This window comes from Eurosta solidaginis, chromosome 3, assembly GCF_040869045.1.
Source record: "Eurosta solidaginis isolate ZX-2024a chromosome 3, ASM4086904v1, whole genome shotgun sequence".
NCBI classification, from domain to species: domain Eukaryota; kingdom Metazoa; phylum Arthropoda; class Insecta; order Diptera; family Tephritidae; genus Eurosta; species Eurosta solidaginis.
The window spans coordinates 7,291,862-7,310,417 of record NC_090321.1 but is presented as its reverse complement, the minus strand read 5'-3'; positions in this window follow the sequence as shown (position 1 = coordinate 7,310,417).

Below are 18,556 nucleotides of genomic sequence, written 5' to 3'. Positions count from 1 at the left end.
CAAGTCCATAAGATACCGTCTGGGTTCGGTTTTGACTTCTTTCCTTTCCTTTCCTACTTTTTTCTTTTTCTTTTCCTTTTGCCTTTTCTTCCTTTTCTTTCAAACATTCCGACTACTAAGACTGATAATACATGTTAATGCCTCTCACCTAAGATATTGCGAGCTCTTGTTATTGGTGGGGTTTGTGTGATTGCGCTCTCCCACTCTTAGCATTTCCTACAGCAATAAGTTGAAGAAATTCGAGAGCTGATTTATAGAGAACTATATTTGCGATATTAAGCAGACTTATCTAGGGATGATTAGCACTGTTGGGTTGGGTAGTGCATACTTAAGATCCAAATGGTAGACTTACACTTGTGAGGCCAAAATCTTCATTCGTAAGAATTGATGCATGCACTTTACATTTCGAAGCCTCAACATCTATGTTGGAATAGTTCTGTTGGTAATCTCCCACTTGCAGGTACCTAGTTGCTATATGAGATATTAGTATCCATATTTCTCTCTCGGGTTGAATAACTCTTTACGCACTTAGAACGTGACGAAGTTTTCTGTATATAGCTGAAGTACATGCTAATATTTTTCCAGAAGAAACTTGCTCCTGACGTTTCCTAGTCAAATGGCCATGTTTAGCTGATCCCAAACCACCCAAACATTCTGTGACCGGCAGCTAGAGATACAACTAAAACATGCATGCACTGAGAGGCCACTTCCAGGCCAGGCGACCGCGTTGAGTCACACCTTTTGGTGAACATAAGCAGCCAGCTTTAGTCTTATTAGCTCTCCTGCACTTTTCGCTTCTCGGATCTTATACAGGCGCTCTTCGCATTGCATACAGACTTCCCTTGGTCAATGGTGGTTATAATTGGCGATTGATGAAGGAATATTCGAAGCAGGATATGACTGTCGATCTCTAGCAACTTACTTTGGAAGTGAATGTAAGCACATCGAGTCACATTTGACCTGCGATTTTCATACATTTTCAATATCCACCTCTTAGTAAACGTAGCTATGCCAAATATATTCTCTATCAATAGCGAAGCTCAGTTGACTAATAAGTGTATGCTAACGGTACCTAGATATATACCGCGTCAACCCTGGTGAAACATGTTTGAGCTATCCGTTTTCTATTAAAATACTCCGACTAAAAAGGGGACTTAAGTTACAACCAGTCTTCTGAAACTGCAGGACGACGTCACAACAGTTAGTCGTTCCAACTACAGTTCAGCCAAAGTACGAAAATGAGGGAAGGTTCAATAATAAAAACAATGAAGAGTTAGCGTATGTGACCACCCTCCTTCTTCTTCTTCTTGTGGGGAGTTGTATCGATGTTCCTGCTCATTTACCGTTTAAAGATCCGTTACGTTCTGGAAACTAGCATCATAGCACCGACCATGGCGGAAACGATTTGATATGATCAGATTGTACCTTCCAGTTTATCCAACTTTCCCCGGGAGGAACGTGGGGTATCTAGAACCTAGCCTGCTAATAAGTACATCTAATATGCCTTCAAAGTTGTCATACCTTCTTTTAAAAAAATTGTCATAAGCTTTAACTACAAAATTAACATTTTCACCGAACTTACAATCAACCAACATCACATTACGAATTATGTAGTCTTTATGCTTGCTGGCAAAAGAATTGAAATTTATTACAATCATACATACAGACACAAAGTTTGTCTGTGAAGTACTTAAATGTGGCAAGGCTAATTAAATATGAAATACAGAGTTGAACGTTATTCATGACGACAGGCACGCAGACAGTCGACTAGACAGAGAGATGCAGGTAAAGTGGGCAAAAAGGAACGAAATTGTGATTGAATTTCACCACTTGTGCAATAGTTCATTTGCCTACTCATGCAAAAATTTATGAGCTCCATACCTCATATGCTAGGCGGCACAAGCGTTTGAAAATTTGACCTCCATGGCAGTGGTGGCCAAACCATACATACATTTAAAAGTTATTGTTCGCCCGTGTCTCTATAAAATTTCTTGAAATAATAATCACCTGCTCCTGTAGAAGAGGTAAAGCCATCCGGAATCGAAAAAAATCCTCAAGCGCTTTCCTTGAAATTTGAACATAGCATTAACAACTGCAATCAGGCTCGGTGCCTCGGGGCAGCTTGAGCGCCGACCATATGGTCATAGTAGTATAGCGTCAACAATCACAACACGAACATACCACATGATTCCCTATCTGCGCTTCCAGGGAGATCTTAAGACCACAATAGAGGTGGACGGTTGGCGCAAGGGTGCGCAAATGGCGGACGAGGCGATACATGTGTACAACGATGGTTCCAAAGTAGTGGAAGGAGTAGGGTCTACGGTATACACTGCTGATCCGGAAATAAGCAGATCCTGCAGGCTGCCGGATTACTGTAGCGTTTTCCAAGCGGAAATATTAGCCGTAACCAAATAGCTGAAGCTGCAACCGTGTTAACGTTTATATTGACAGAGAAGCAGCAATTAAGTCAATAATCTCGGATAGCACAGCATCTAAATGCGTGTTAGAGTGTAAGAAGTCTTCGGAGAGAATCGGAACAGGAGAGACATATATCTATATTGGGTCCCAGGGCATATGGGAATAGATTGTAATGAAAAAGCGGACGAACTAACTAAAAAGGGAGCATCTCCTGAAGCTTGTTCCGCAGACGTCCCAATTAGACTGGGCGAGATTAAGCGAAGGCGAGAAGTGCACATAATCGACCAAGCGGGAAAGGCGTGGGTTCAAGCGCGGGGCTGTAAAGTGTCGAAGATTATGTATAGTTTTTACAACCTTAAACTAACAAAGTTGCTTCTATCATTAAAAAAAAGGGAGGACTGTAGACTCATGACGGGTATTCTGACTGGACACTGCCTTCTGGCGTCACATGCCTTTAAATTAGGCTTGGTCTCAGTGATAGCAGATGTAGGAAGTGCGGGTTGGAGGAGGAAACGAACATTCTGTGCTCGTGCCCTGCACTTGCCAGGCTAAGACTCCGGCTATTAGGAGTGATACAGCTGTCAGATCTAGAAGCAGCAAGTTGCTTAAGTCCTTGGAAGATTCTAGTATTTTCCAAGAGGACGGAGTTGTTTTATAATATAGGTCCTGGTTTTTGATAAGGTTTTTCAGTTTAGTCGTTAAAACAAACTTCTGGTAACACTACGGACTCAACCAGTCTATGTGAGGTCCTCATGAACCGGCCAGTTCAACCTTCCTTGATATTTGGCAAAACTTAATATACACACCAACCTATTCTAAAAATTCATTCCTGAGGTTGCGATAAGTAGTGTGGAAGAGAAAAGGGACATGAAAGTGAACTGTGTGAAGCACCTTCGGCGGATGAACAAATTTATAGGTCGGTATTTTGCCGCAAATTATGCGCTAATTAGTTGCGAAGAGAAAAAACGTGTCGCGCTTTTCGATGCTATTTCTTGTTGTGTTTTGCTAAGTTGACGTGTAGCTAGTGTAGCACTATCGTAAAAAATCATAGATTGGAGTATGACTAAGCAGGTATTTTGTTGCGTATTAGCTGCTAAAAAAGTTGCGAAAAGAAAAATGTTGTTAGGTGAGGAATAACAACATGAAGGTGAAGCACATTGGACTTCGCTCTCCGCCGAGCATGTGATGACAGAAACGTTGGCACCAAAAGTGCGAATTCGACAGCATTACATGGCCACCACTGCTCTATAGCCATTGTTAGCATGCGCACCCTCTTCGGCAAAGCTAGGCATTCCCAGTTTGCTTTACATCAGACTTCACTACTTTCTGTTGTATGAGGGCGTACACTTTAATGACTTGTAACGAAAGTGAAATTAAATTAACTGCCAACCGTCTCATTTTCAATGCCAAACGTCCTCCGCATCCCCTTGTCTTAAGCTTACTCAACTGCAACCAGTTTTCAGATAATTTTGCTTTCATATCGCTTACCTGTCTCTGCTGTGGCTTCGCATTTCGATTTGTTTTATTGCACACTTTTTTGTGAGTCGTCGTTGCTCTTTATTTCTCCTAATTTACTGCTAACTGATTTATGTTAGTTTTCGCTTTTTTGCCGACACTTTTTTTGTCGTATTTTTAGTCAGGAGTCACTTCTCCGATTACCAAACTGACAGGCTAACTAACTAGTTAGTGAAACGGTGTCCGTGTCTGTTGTGCATTAATTTATTTCTCTTTGCTATTTGGTGCTTCGCAATTTTGCTTATATATCTGTCAGTTGTTGGTTCCACAATCCGTCTGGCTTTATCCAATGTCGTTCAAATGGTTCACCTTATTCTAGCCGCTCCATGTTCGTTAGCCAAGTTAGTGGCAGTATCATACCAGCGGTTCGAACTGCCCTTCTCCGTTCATCCACACTCCATCCTTCAACAGCCCTTCTTGTCATCCACTCATTTGACCGTCCTTTCATATATATTATTCGCCTGTAATGAATGCTTGTAGTTTGTTTTAGAAATTTATTGCTCATTTGTAGTTGCAACATTGGTCGCATTCTGGCACGAACTATTAAACATAAGATTTTTTATTGCTTACCTTTCGCATAGTTGTTGTTGCTTTTTCTTTTTTTGTTTAGTGTGGTCGTAATTAATTTCTAGTGCTAGAAAATTGTAGCTATACCATTGCAACACGAACTCAATTGTATTTAATTACAATTAGGCATAACACGTTTTTATAAGACTTTTTTCATTGTTTTTTTTTTCCTATGTGTTAATATCAATGTATCCAGTTACATCAAAGTGGGCAATCTCAAGCGAATAAGAGTAGTGTTTGCATCTACCTGTCTTCTAAGGAATACTGCCTTACATGTAGATCTGTCACGTCAAGTGCGAATTTAAAAGTGCTTGTCGTCGGAAAAGACTTTAAGCTGTCCTACGTTGGGCGCAATTGTTAATAAGGCTGTTGGTGAGGGTGGTATAAAATATTGCGCTGTACACTATGAACTAGGTTGGGATTCAAGAATACCTGCTTTCCACCACTGCTCCCTATTCAAGCATTTAGATACATAACTCACCGTAAATTCCTATATGCAAGTCAGCAAATTCGTTTTGTGCAATGCATTTCGATGTAAATGCCGAATATTTCTGGAGGGTATGATGGAATTACCTTAACCACTTAAGCATAAAAGGCTTGCCTCGATATGTATCAGAGGAAGAGTCTTAGTATTAATTCGTGTGTATGTCTATCATATCACGCAGGCCACGCTTAGTCTGCTCCTAAGAAAAAATGCTTTGAACCAGCTAAACAAGCGCAGGGAATAAACTACCTCTTGTGGGATATTAAGATCCTTCTAGCTGAAATGGGGATTGACGCAGAGCGTCTAGGTATATTGTAAATATGTTTGATGGAAAATCCTTCAGGATCGTTAACCTAACCTGACGATCACCAGCGGGCAAGGGCAGAGCTAGAAGGCTAGACATGGTCACATCAAATCGTTAGCGAGATGGTCGGGCATAATAGAGATAATTTCTTACTTACTTACTTAATTGGCGCTTAACCGTCTAAACGGTTATGGCCGTCCAACAAGGCGCGCCAGTCGCTCCTTCGCTCCGCCAACCGGCGCCAATTGGTCACACCAAGGGAGTTTAAATCGTTTTCCACCTGGTCCTTCCAACGGAGTGGGGGCCGCCCTCTACCTCTGCTTCCATAGGCGGGTTCCGATAGGAACACTTTCTTGGCCGGATCATCATCTTTCATTCGCATAACATGGCTTAACCAGCGCTGCCGCTGCGTTTTAATTCGCTGGACTATGTTGATGTCTGCGTATAGCTCGTACAGCTCATCATCATTAAATAATAGAGATAGTTTCGGGCGGAGCAATATTCATTATCGTCGCTACAAGAAGAAAAATAATAATAGCACGAAGACGGAAAAAATGAAAGCGAGTAAACGAATTTCTATTTACATAGGTTGAGTTGCATCAGGAATTTTTTTCTACACAGCCGGTGATTAAGTATGTGGGTGTATATGGCATTTAGGGCCATGGTGGTGCGTTTTAACGGAATCGATCTATCTGCGCTTGCAAGCAAGATGTAAGAAATAGTAAGGGTTCCTGTGACCTCACTGCTGTGCAAAACAGAAATAATGGTCGATATGACTATCCTTAGTTTGCAATTTCCGCTTTTTATTCTGTGGTAGCTTACGCTCGGCTTAGAGGTCTGATAACAAAGAAGGACTGATTCACCCATATCGTGGACTTGGTTTGTATATCTGATGAAAGAGTAGAACTCTCTATGTCTTCGAATAATGTGATGGTCGAATGTATCGCAAATTTTGTACTCGTTCGTTCTCTGACAAGCTGAGGACATGATTCAATTTCAAGTTTCAATTACACATGGAGGAGTTCCTTCTTAATTGTTATGTTGAGACAGTAAAATTTTTAATTGCACACTGCAGGTTCGTTTCATTAACTGTAATTAAAAACAATACGAATGAGTTTAAGACTTCTTACCTAATTTTTGAGACTATGCCCCTTTAGAAGAACAAGCTCCACGAAAAAAAAAAACAAAAAAGAGAGGACTGTAGACTCATGGCGGGTATTCTGACTGGACACTGCCTTCTGGCGTCACATGCCTTTAAATTAGGCTTGGTCAGTGATAGCAGATGCAGGAAGTGCGGGCTGGAGGAGGAAAAGATCGAGCACGTTCTGTGCTCGTGCCCTGAACTTGCCAGTCTAAGACTCCAGCTATTAGGAGTGATATAGCTGTCAGATCTAGAAGCAGCAAGTGGCTTAAGTCCTATGAAGATTCTAGTATTTGCCAAGAGGACGGAGTTATTTTATAACATAGGTCCTGGTTTTTGATAGGGTTTTTCAGTTTGCCCGTTAAAACAAACTTCTGGTAACACTACGGACTTATTCAGTCTATGTGAGGTCCTCATGGACCGGCCAGTTCAACCTAACCTATGCTTATAGCTTCGGCGTATGAAATGGCTTTAAGTGAATGGAATAGGTTTTAAAAAATTAACTGAATTTTACGGTAATATTTAAAGTTATGGTGTACGTTTTTAAAAATGAAACAGCCTTCAGGGTTGCTCTCACAATCTCAATTTTATAAGTTATCGAAATATAGTTTTTTTTGGTTTTCGTGTATTCATAAAAGATTTTGGAGATATGTTCTACAAATTACCCATAATTATCGAATTAACTGTTGGAAGTTCATCACCCTGCATTGATGAAAAAATATGTCAAATAAAGCCATCTTAAGGACTGCTATCCTTCAGTCAATTTCAAATTTAACTAGAGGACGTGAAACCGGCCCTAAATGGTGACGGAAACGGTTCCTATCTCGAACTTGGTTAATGATTTTGGCTTCCAATTTAAATACGTAGACTGCTTCAATTGGCTTAGTTTTGAAAAATGAGCAGCACTAGTTTTTGTCAAAAAAATGTCTTGAAGCCGCAAGATATACGATTTCAGTTTTAAACCTATATGATTTTGAAAATTAAATCGTCTATAAATAAATGGATAAAGTCTCGGCTCGTCGGCTCCTCGGTTAAGTGTGTCACCGATGAAAATAAATAAGATGTACCTTTACTTCTACCAATAAATCGTTATTCTATTTATTTTTTGCAGACATCATTATCTCAGCACTGTTTTGTCCTGTTATTATTGTTGTTGTTGTACCTACTCAATTTTGCTGATGGATGCAACATGTTTTTCGCGTTATCTCAGTTGCACAGCAAGATAAGATAAAAGTAAAGTAAACTCAGTTAGTTGTTGCTCACTGCCACACAGCCTACTGTGACAACAGCAACAACAATAAAACAAATAAACAAAATAACAACAACAATATTCATACAGTCCAATCAATTGGCTGGGTATATTGTTTTATTTCTTCTTCCTTTTCTTTTGAGTAAATGCAGCGAGCTGAGCATTTGCTTATCGTTTTGTGTACAATTTGGCTTTTAGGTTGCGCTGGCATGAATACGATAAGCCAATTTACTGATAAGGCAGCAGCAGCAGTTGAGTACAGCTCGTACAACATCCAGACATAAGAGCTTGTTAGCAGAAGAAATGTGAGCGGGGTTACCGTAAATGCAACTCTCGTTGAACGTAGCCAAGCTTGAACTCCAATCAAATCGATCGAATTTATGCATTATAATGGGCAGAGTGAAGTGTATGCAAAGTTGGTAGGCAATTTCAAGAAACTATTTTTACTCTTATTTTTTATTTTATTTTATTTTATTGATTTACTGTTATGGTGGGTGAGTTATAAGTGCTTCTTTATGTTGTTGGCCGATTTTAAGTTCATGGCTACTAGGTAAAAATTTGATGTGCAATTTAAGACTGCAGTTTTGTGAGTATAAATTGTAATCCGTTTGTTGTTCAGCTACGCTTTAAAGTGCTTTTAATGTTCAAAGTACGGTATTAAATATTTTAGGAATTGTTTAGGATTTTCTGTAATTAAAATCAGCTTCTAATACCTGAAATACCTATATACCAGAAGCATGAAGTAAAAACTAATTTTTTAAAACGAATAACATCAAATTAAGTAGAAATGTTCCGCATTGCTTAAAAAGATAAAGGTCGGCTTGATGTTAACTATTATTACAAAAATATTATACTTTGTACTTTTTACTTTAATTTTTAAATATTTTTATACTCAGCGTGCTTTGCACACAGATTATATTAACTTTGATTGGATAACGGTTGGTTGTACGGCTATAAAGGAATCGAGATAGATATAGACTTCCATATATCAAAATCATACGTCCTTCCGTTAACACGATAACTTGAGTAAATATTGAGATATCTTCACCAAATTTGGTAGACGAGCTTATCTGGACCCAGCATAGATTGGCATTGAAAATGAACGAAATCGGATGATACCCACGCCCACTTTTTATATATATAACATTTTGGAAAACACAAAAAACCTGATTATTTAGTAAATAATACACCTGGAATGTTGAAGTTTGATGTGTGGACTGATATTGAGACTCTTGATAAAAATTTGAAAACATTTTTTAAATGGGCGTGGTACCGCCGACTTGTGATAAAATCAATTTTACAAATATTATTTATCATAAATCAAAAATCGTTAAACCTGTCGTAAAAAAATTCGGCAGAGAGGCTGCCTTTGCTATAAGGAATGACATGAAGAAAAATTAACGGAATCGGTTAATGACCACGCCCACTTTTATATGAAAGATTTTGAAAAGGGTCGTAGACGAATAAAATAAGCTATATCTTTGCAAAAAAGAGCTTTATATCAAGTGGATTTATAACAATAAGCAGGAAAACCTTCAAATTTTAAAAAATGGGCGTGGCACCGCCCCTTTTATGACTAAGCAACTTTCTATGTTTCGGGCGCAATAACTCGAAGAAAAATTTACATATCGCAACAAAAATATTTCTAGTAAAAATAGACGGGATCGGTTAAAACCACGGCAACTTAAAACAAGTTTAAAAGGGTCGTAGACTAGAACAATAAGCTATAACTTAGCAAAAAATTGTTCGAATCAATGATATTTCACTTATCAAGTTTTATTGTAAGAAGAAATGGGGAGAACATTTTTTTAAAGGGGCGGTGCCACGTGTTATGTAGAAAAGTAATTTATCTGAAATAAAATGTACAGTTGAAGCTCACGCTGAGTATATAATGTTCGGTTACATCCGAACTTAGGCACCTTTATTTGTTTTAATTGAGTTTTCTTTTTACTTGAACATTTTTAAATACTTCAAAAAGAAAACTTTTGATTATAATTTTTTAAAACATCAAATAAAATTAATTAAACAATATTTTTAAAAAATAAAATATTTTTAATATTTGGTTAACCACCAAAGATGTTAACCGTTTATTATTCCAGTCGCATTCGAATATGTAAAAAAAAAAAATTAAAAAAAAATAATAAAATAAAATATTTAACTTAAAATAAATAATATAAAATAAATTAAAAAAAATAAAATAGTAAAATAAAATAAAACAAAATAAAATAAAATAAAATAAACAAATCCAGCATTATCAGTGATTTGCAACAGATGGCGCAACACTGAATGAATATAATTTGTAAGAAGGAATAGAAGTAGCAATTTGTCAGTCAAACAAACAACCGCTGTGTAGCTAAATGGTTAGCGCAGCGTGCCTAAAAGCGTACTGATGATGAAGGCTTAGCACCCTTCGAAATGGATCTATCGCGCAGCTATGGCGGGTTATCTGAAACATTTTTTACTTACTATTCCGGCGGCCACCGTGGTGTGATGGTAGCGTGCTCCGCCTATCACACCGTATGCCCTGGGTTCAACTCCCGGGCAAAGCAACATCAAAATTTTAGAAATAAGATTTTTCAATTAGAAGAAAATTTTTCTAAGCGGGGTCGCCCCTCGGCAGTGTCTGGCAAGCGCTCCGATTGTATTTCTGCCATGAAAAGCTCTCAGTGAAAACTCATCTGCCTTGCAGATGCCGTTCGGAGTCGGCATAAAACATGTAGGTCCCGTCCGGCCAATTTGTAGGGAAAAATCAAGAGGAGCACGACGCAAATTGGAAGAGAAGCTCGGCCTTAGATCTCTTCGGAGGTTATCGCGCCTTACATTTATTTTATTCCAAAAACAAAATAAAATTTTTCAAATTTAGAAAAATTAAAAAATAATAATTATCATTAGAAAAAAATTATTGTTCTGGCCTTGAGCTCGAATCGAACCTTGAATCATAAAATAAAATAAGTTACATAAAATAAAATATATCAAAACAAAATAATATAAAAAAAAATAAAATATAAGAAAATAAACCAAAAAATTAAAAAACAAAATAAAATAAAATAAAATGAAGTAAAATAAAATAAAATGAAATAGAATAAAATAAAATAAAATAAAGCAAAAGATATAAAATAAAAAACATATAATGCTATAAAACAATAAAATAATAAAATAAATAAAAAAAAACTAGTAAAAAATCTCAAGGGAGCAACATTCCGTCTCAACTTGACTGAAAATAGCAAAAGTCTCACTTCACTTCTGCTACCAGTGGGTTTCTGCATAATATGCTATAGGCCAAATTATCTTAATCTTTGCGGGTAGTACGGCCTAGCCAGCGCAAGCCTAGAATTTCTACACGTTGAATGATGCCTTCGATAATTGTCGGTTACAATCGCCGTCAGTGCCAGAAACACCTCGAAATATTCTCCGAAGGCCCTCTCAACTAAATATTTCCAGATCTATCACATCTGATGTTCTTATCGTACCTGCCAAATATTAGAGCTCGTTTATATAAAGACGCCATCTTCGATAACATCAAGTTGGTATTAGACTGTGGTTGGATAACTTATAAATCCATATGCACCCTCTCGACCATATCTTTTCCATACCCCTGCAGCTTTTACGCACAGAATCAGATATGAGATATTCTAATACTGATAAACACATAAGTAGCATTATGTAATTTGACACACTTCTCAATATGCCTGACAATAAATTAGCATATCAAAATAAATACAAATACAATAATAAATATGATACATAGAAAATTACATTTGTTATCGACAAATACAATAACAATAGTTGTGTGACAATAATTGAGCCCTTTGGCAAACAATCGATGGGAAAATCCATAGCTTTCAAATTGCTGTTGCAAGCTATAATGAAATAATTTATAATTTATTGAATGATATCTATACATTACTCAAATAAACATATATAAATCGACATACAATCAACACAAAAACAAAATATCCACCCACCTCGAGTCTGCCTGCCTGTCTTTGTATTCGAAAGCATTCCGATGTCTGAGGCTGATACACTTATCCACTACAGCTAAAGGCAAATTGACCGAGTGAAGCGAATCAGAAAAGGAATGGCTCACATATACATCTGCATGTATACATATATTGGGTGAGGAAACTGTAGGAGTGTGTCAGTGAAGGCAAGTGCTACTACAGGAATTTCCTATTCGCAAAATATACTCACGAGAAAGCACACAGCTAGCAACCGACTAGCAGTGCAATTTGTACATACACACATACATGGCAACACAAATTATCCGTTATTGTTGTGCTTAATCCTTGGAATTACCGTTGTTATTTAAGAATGACTGTGAAAAATTTCCCAATAAAACAACGGAAAAACGCGGAAAACCCCAGAGTATATCGGAAACGAAGTGCAGCAAACGTACGAAAGAACAAGAAAAGCAGGGAAATTTATTTTTGCATGAAATTATGAAGATTAAACTGAGAGCAGAGAGCAATAGGAGATGGAAACTTTAGAGAGACCGAAAAAGGAGAGCAGATTTGACAATGAGACAAAAATCTGTGACTTTGTAAAATTTGTCGCATGAGATAAATTTTCTGACTTGTATGAAATGGAGCTAAAGTAAACCGAAATGAAAATGAAATCAAACAAAATAAAATGAAATCAAACAAAATACATTAAAATGAGATAAAATAAAATAATCTAAAACAAACAAAAAAAAAAAAAAAGAAACATAAAAAAATATAAAAAAACTAAAATGAAATAAATAAAAAAATACAATAAAACAAAAATGAAAAAAATTAACTAAAATTTTTTAATAAAATACAATTAATTAAATAAAATAAAACGAAATAAAATAAATTAAATTTATCTAAAAAAAAAGTTAAGAAAAATATAATAAATTAGAACAAAATGAAATAAAAAGAAATAAAAAATAAAAATGCTATGAAATAAAGTAAATTAAGACAAAAATAAAAAATAATATAAAATTAAACAAAAATGAAAATATATAGTGAAATAAAATGAAAGAAAATAAAATAAAAAAAATTAAAAAAAAATAAATAAAATAAAGCAAAATAAAATAAAATAATAATAAAATAAAATAAAATAACACAAAGCAAAACAAAGTAAAATACAATAAAAAAAATAAAAAATTTAGTAAACTAAAATAAAGCAAAATGAAATAAAATAAAATTAAGTAAAATAAGAAAAAAGTTATATGCAAAAAAAAAATAAAATAAATTAAACTAAAATATGTAAATAAAAAAATAAAATTAAAAAAATTTATATAAATTACAAGGCGCATTTTCTCTTATGAAACCATAGGTTAGGTTGAGCTGGCTGGTCAATAAAAACTGAATGTGTCCATAGTGATACGAGACTTTGTTTGAAAACCTAACGAAAAAACTCCGACTAAGCAGGCACCAGAACTTATGTTATAGAATTACAGTTAACATAAAGAATATATACCCCCAGCGGGTTAGGCGACTAAAATATTAGATTCAAGGGGTTGTGTAGCGCAACCTCTTCAGGTTGCCAGCGCAATATATAGCTTCTCCAAACCCAATTGTCAACCTCACTTTCGAGCGGCGAATCCCGTTTCACTAACAGACGAGGCTCTGGCGACCCTTAAGCTCCTCATGGAACTTGGGGGTGTGGAGGGAGGGATGGCCTGAAGATTTAATGTGGCTATATAAATCGTTCTCGAGGTGGTCGGGCTAGCACCTTAATGGAGCTGTGTTACCGGAGCGTACAGGGTCTGTATCGGGCAAAGGACTACAACAACAACCAACATAAAAGTATATAAAAAAGAAGTCAACTAAAACCGTGGCTCCCTGGTGTGGAATTGATATACCTAATTGTTGTTTTACGAACGTCGCCCTCTTTGACGCTTAGCAATTGTTAAATTGAGTTTCCTTACATTGTCTTCATGCGTCAAGAAGGGGAAGAATTGGATATATGTGTTGAGGTGTCTACATGCATATGAATGTGTTGGGTGAATAGCAGGAGCTGCGTTGCTTTATATGTGGCTTCTTTTACTTGCATAAACAAATGCGGATAGTGGGCTCGGAAGCAAAGCAATTTTCTATGAACTGCTCATTTGTTGACTTTTCTAGCAATGCGAATTCTTTTCCGCTGCAGTTATTGTTCCCTTATATTCACGGTGTGCACACTGTAAGGATTATTGTTGTTGCATTTTGAGATTGAAGTTGCACTTCTAAATAAGGGGTGCTTTTTATTATCTATATATCTTTGCTTTCAAAGTCCGTTTAAGTATATTTAAGAAAGCACCTCATTGGTTTCATAAAGAGCTTTGTTAAACACTTAGAAAGAAACTCTTAATAGTTTCTATGGAAATCCTTCAATCCATTGTTTCACAGTTTAGAGAAAAAAGAAAAGGTTTTTTAACCAACAGAAAGGAGTTTTAAATTGTTTAAGTTCAACTTCAAAAAATTGTTTAAGCTCGACCCTTTTTCAAATTTAAGTTTTGCCAACAATTTACCAATTCTCCTAAGAAGTTCTCTTTACAATTTCCATAACGCATAGTCAACTTTTAGGCGCACACAACCACATAAATCCCTTTTGGATGGCTGAGTTGTGCTTACCTTTGGAAAATTTGCAAAAAAAAATGGAATGATTTATGTATAACTTCATACATTTATGCATATTACACTCATACCACCAAAAATGCGTTTATAGAAGCTGCCCGCTTTGTCTAGCTTTACTCGCCCAAATAATACATTTCAATGCCGAAATGGCACGTTTTGTCTGCAGTTAAGTTTGGTATACCCAAGTCCTTACAATAACGCTTACACATTCATATGTATGTAAACATATACAGTGATACTTTTCCCGGTATGAAATAGAGTCATTTTTTGCGTCTCATATGTGTAAAAGCTACATAAAAGCTCACGGATATGTATGACCTTTTACCGGAAGTGCACATTCGTTCGTGGCATATGTTCGCTTATTTTGGTTTTTTTTTGTATTTTTTTTTTCCATATTTCATAAACAAACATATTTGAGAGAGAGTTTTTTTGCTTTACATTTGTTTTGATTTTTGTTGCTGTTGGATTTGTTTGTGTTTACTTGTCTTTTTATTTTTAGTCACTTTAATTGAGTTCACACCTTTTCTCGGGTAGCGGAAACCAGCCAAGCAAACAAAAACGATTATTTGTGCGGAAGATTTTTTTTTGCAATTTCAAATGGCTTACATGACAAAAACAGGTGCCGCCGACAAAGTAAAAAAAAAGTGTGAGCCTTTGGGAAATAACTAAGGGGTGTAAGGTCAATGGCGCTTGCTGAGTTGTGAAGTTAATTGAGCTGGAACAAAAAAAAGTACTAAAATGGGAGTAAAACATGTATTGGTGAAATGGGTGCAGTCATGCCTGCCCACTGAAGAGATGGGCTAGTTTACTAGCTCACCTAAGTGAGCTGAAAGCATACCACGCAGCCGACGCCGCCGACAACAACGAATCCAGGAAGCAAAGTCATAAAGAGAGATACAAAAAGGACGCTAGTGAAGATCAAACCGCGTCAACACCGTCCAATCGAACAGCAAACAACAAGCCAGAGGTACAGCAACAGAAAAATAACAGCGAGGTAGCCATTTGCGGTACGCTCACACGAGTCAGCGAAGAGACCGAGAGACAACACGGAGAGAACCAAGGTACAAGTCAACAGCTGATAGCATACAGAGACGGTCAAGTACAAAACATTGCGGAGAATCAGGTACGAATATTTCCAGAAAATAAATTACAGATCGCCAGAGAACCGGCGCATGGACCAAGAGTACACCTGAAGGCTTTTTCACTTCATTTGTACTTAGAGTATACTCGTCTGGAGGCTTTATCACTCCATTCGACCGCAGAGGTTGGCCGAGGGCTTTATCACCTCCGTCACCTCTTATAGAGCAAGGAAATCAGCCTAGGAGTAGAAAGTAGAATTTTATCAAATAAATGATTTTTTATAACGTTTTGTATCGAACAAAACAGAGTTATTCTTTCAGAAGGACCGTTAGGACTTTCTACTTCCAGGAACCCTGGACGGACTGAGATCAACCCCGGCAAGTCAAGGAAAAGTCCGTCACATTTTGGCGCCCGAGCAGGTTAAATAGAGCAAATTTTAAGATATACTTTCAGACCATCAGAAACGAAGAGGGAAACAAGATCCACACACTTCTGGGCTAATACGACGAGGATATAAAGCAAAACAATGGTAAAGGTATCGTGGATATACTATCTCACTCGAGAGGATCTGGTAGCCTACAGCACGGAATTTGGACTAGAGGATGGCGGAACGGTTGATGAGCTAAGAAAACGATTGGCGGCATTCATCCAAGAGGAGAAGGATAACGAGAATTTACGGGATCGATTCACAGAGTTGGCGATTCGGCACGCGCGGCTAACAAATCCACAAGCGTCAAAGACAAGCAACGAACTAAATTCACCAAGAAATGATAAACAGGCAAATGGTGCACCCAATCAATTGGAGGTCGGACAACCGCCGGTACATTTTATTCAGCAGCCTGGTATGTACGCAACGACAAATTATATTCAACAGCCTGGCACATATGCAACGACCATGGACAGAGTAAGGAAGTGGGGATTAAAGTACGACGGAGGCAAAGATCCCCTAGGATTCATCGAAAGAGTGGAGGAGCTAGCAGATGGGTATGAAATCAACCGCAACACAATTCCAAAAGCGCTGCCGGAGTTATTGAAGGACAAAGCATTGGTATGGTACAGGAATAACAACCGGCATTGGCAGGAGTGGAACGCCTTCAAGAAGGACTTCCTGAAGTTCTTCCTAAGCTCCCGATACTTAGAGCAATTGGAAGATGAAATTCGTATGCGCGTACAACGACAAGGTGAGCTATTTAAAGATTATGTCTTGGCACTACAAGGAATCATGCGTCACGCGGGCTACACCGAGGAGCAGAAATTAACCCGCATCTACAGAAATTCGCGCAGAGAGTACCAACTATACATAAAGCGAAGAGAGGTCAACAATCTTGAGGAGCTGGTAAGTTTAGCTCAAGACTATGAAAATATTATTCCTGACAGGGAACCAATGCGACCAACCACAAGGCCATTCATACCACGGCGGCAAGAAGGTCAGTACCAGTGTCTCCAGGCAGAACAAAGACAGGAAGAGCGAGTAGAAATCCAACAACAGCAGAGGTCAGAGCCACAACAAGAATATGTAGATACAAGAACGGCCTGCAGACGATGCGGAAGAGGTGGTCACTTCTCATACGGGTGCCGAGGCATAAGAAGAGAATTTTGCTGGATTTGTGGTAAGATAGGCGTGCTCACTCGTGATTGTTGTAGGAAGCCACAGGGAAACGACCAGAGACCACATTGGAACCGAGGGATGGGGTCTTCGGAAGTGCAACCTCGGAGAAGTTAAGCATGTTCAAATACACAAACGGCCGCATATTGGTAACAGCGTATGTGAACGGAGAAGAAGCAGGAGCAGCGATTGACACGGGAGCGACGAGGAGCTTTATAAATGATGCAATGGCGAGAAGATTAAAAACTGGCAAATTCAAGGAAGTAAAGACGCGAGTAAGAATGGGCGATGGCAGAGCAATAATAATCAAAGAAGCGGTAGATGCAGAATTAAGAATGGGTGGTAAAGTACAGAGGAACGAGATGCTAATCCTACCGGGACTGGGCGACGAGGTGGTAATTGGCACGGACTATCTGGCGAAGGTAAACTTGGAGATGAGATGTGGTGGTAAAGAAATAACGTTGAGAGTAGACGAAGGGAAGCAAGAGGTAGTGACATGTACAACTATGGTCGAAACGAATAGCGAAGATTTCAGGGAACACGACCCAATGGCGGCGATAGCAACTAGCAAGACAGAGGATTCGGTGAGTAAATTTCTGAGCCAAGAATTACAGGTGTTCGCAAACATGTCAGGAGTATCCAACGTGGCCACACACAAAATAGTTATGAGAGACGACCGTCCAATTAAGCAAAGGTACTATCCGAAGAATCCGAAAATGCAAGAAATTATCAACAAGGAAGTCGACGAGCTGATCGAAAAAGGTTGCATCGAACCATCGAATAGCCCGCACAGCGCACCCATAGTTTTGGCAAAGAAGAAGAATGGAAAATGGAGACTCTGCGTAGATTACCGCCAACTAAATGCAAGATCAGTACCACACGCATACCCTTTACCACTTATACAACATATCTTGGACAAATTAAGAAGCGCGAGATTTATTAGTAGCCTCGACTTGAAAAATGGATATTGGCAAATACCTATGGAAGCAAGCAGCAAGCAATACACCGCATTCACAGTACCTGGGCGTGGACTATACCAATGGAGGGTAATGCCATTTGGCTTGCACTCAGCTCCAGCAACTTTTCAGAGAGCACTTGATCGTGTCATAGGACCAGAACTGGAGCCATACGCGTTTGCATACCTCGACGATATTATCATTACAAGCAAAACATTGGAAGAGCACATTGCACATTTAACAGAAGTATTTCGAAGGCTGCATAGAGCGAACCTGAGGATAAACCCGGAAAAATGTGAGTTTTTTAAGAAAAGGTTAAAATATCTAGGTCATGTCGTTAGCGAGGAAGGCATCCATACCGACCCAGACAAGATAGCAGCCATCAAAGAACTGCAACCACCGAAGAATATACGAGAGTTACGACGTTTTCTAGGAGTCGTGTCATGGTATAGAAGATTCGTGCCGGATTTTTCACAAGTATCACACCCGTTAACATCTATGCTTAAGAAAGGTAGTAAGTGGAGGTGGTCTGAAGAGCAACAATCAGCATTCGAAGCACTCAAGGCAGCACTGACGCAGGCACCGGTACTCGCTTGTCCAGATTTTTCGAGGAAGTTTAGTTTACAGACGGATGCAAGTGATTTTGGTCTTG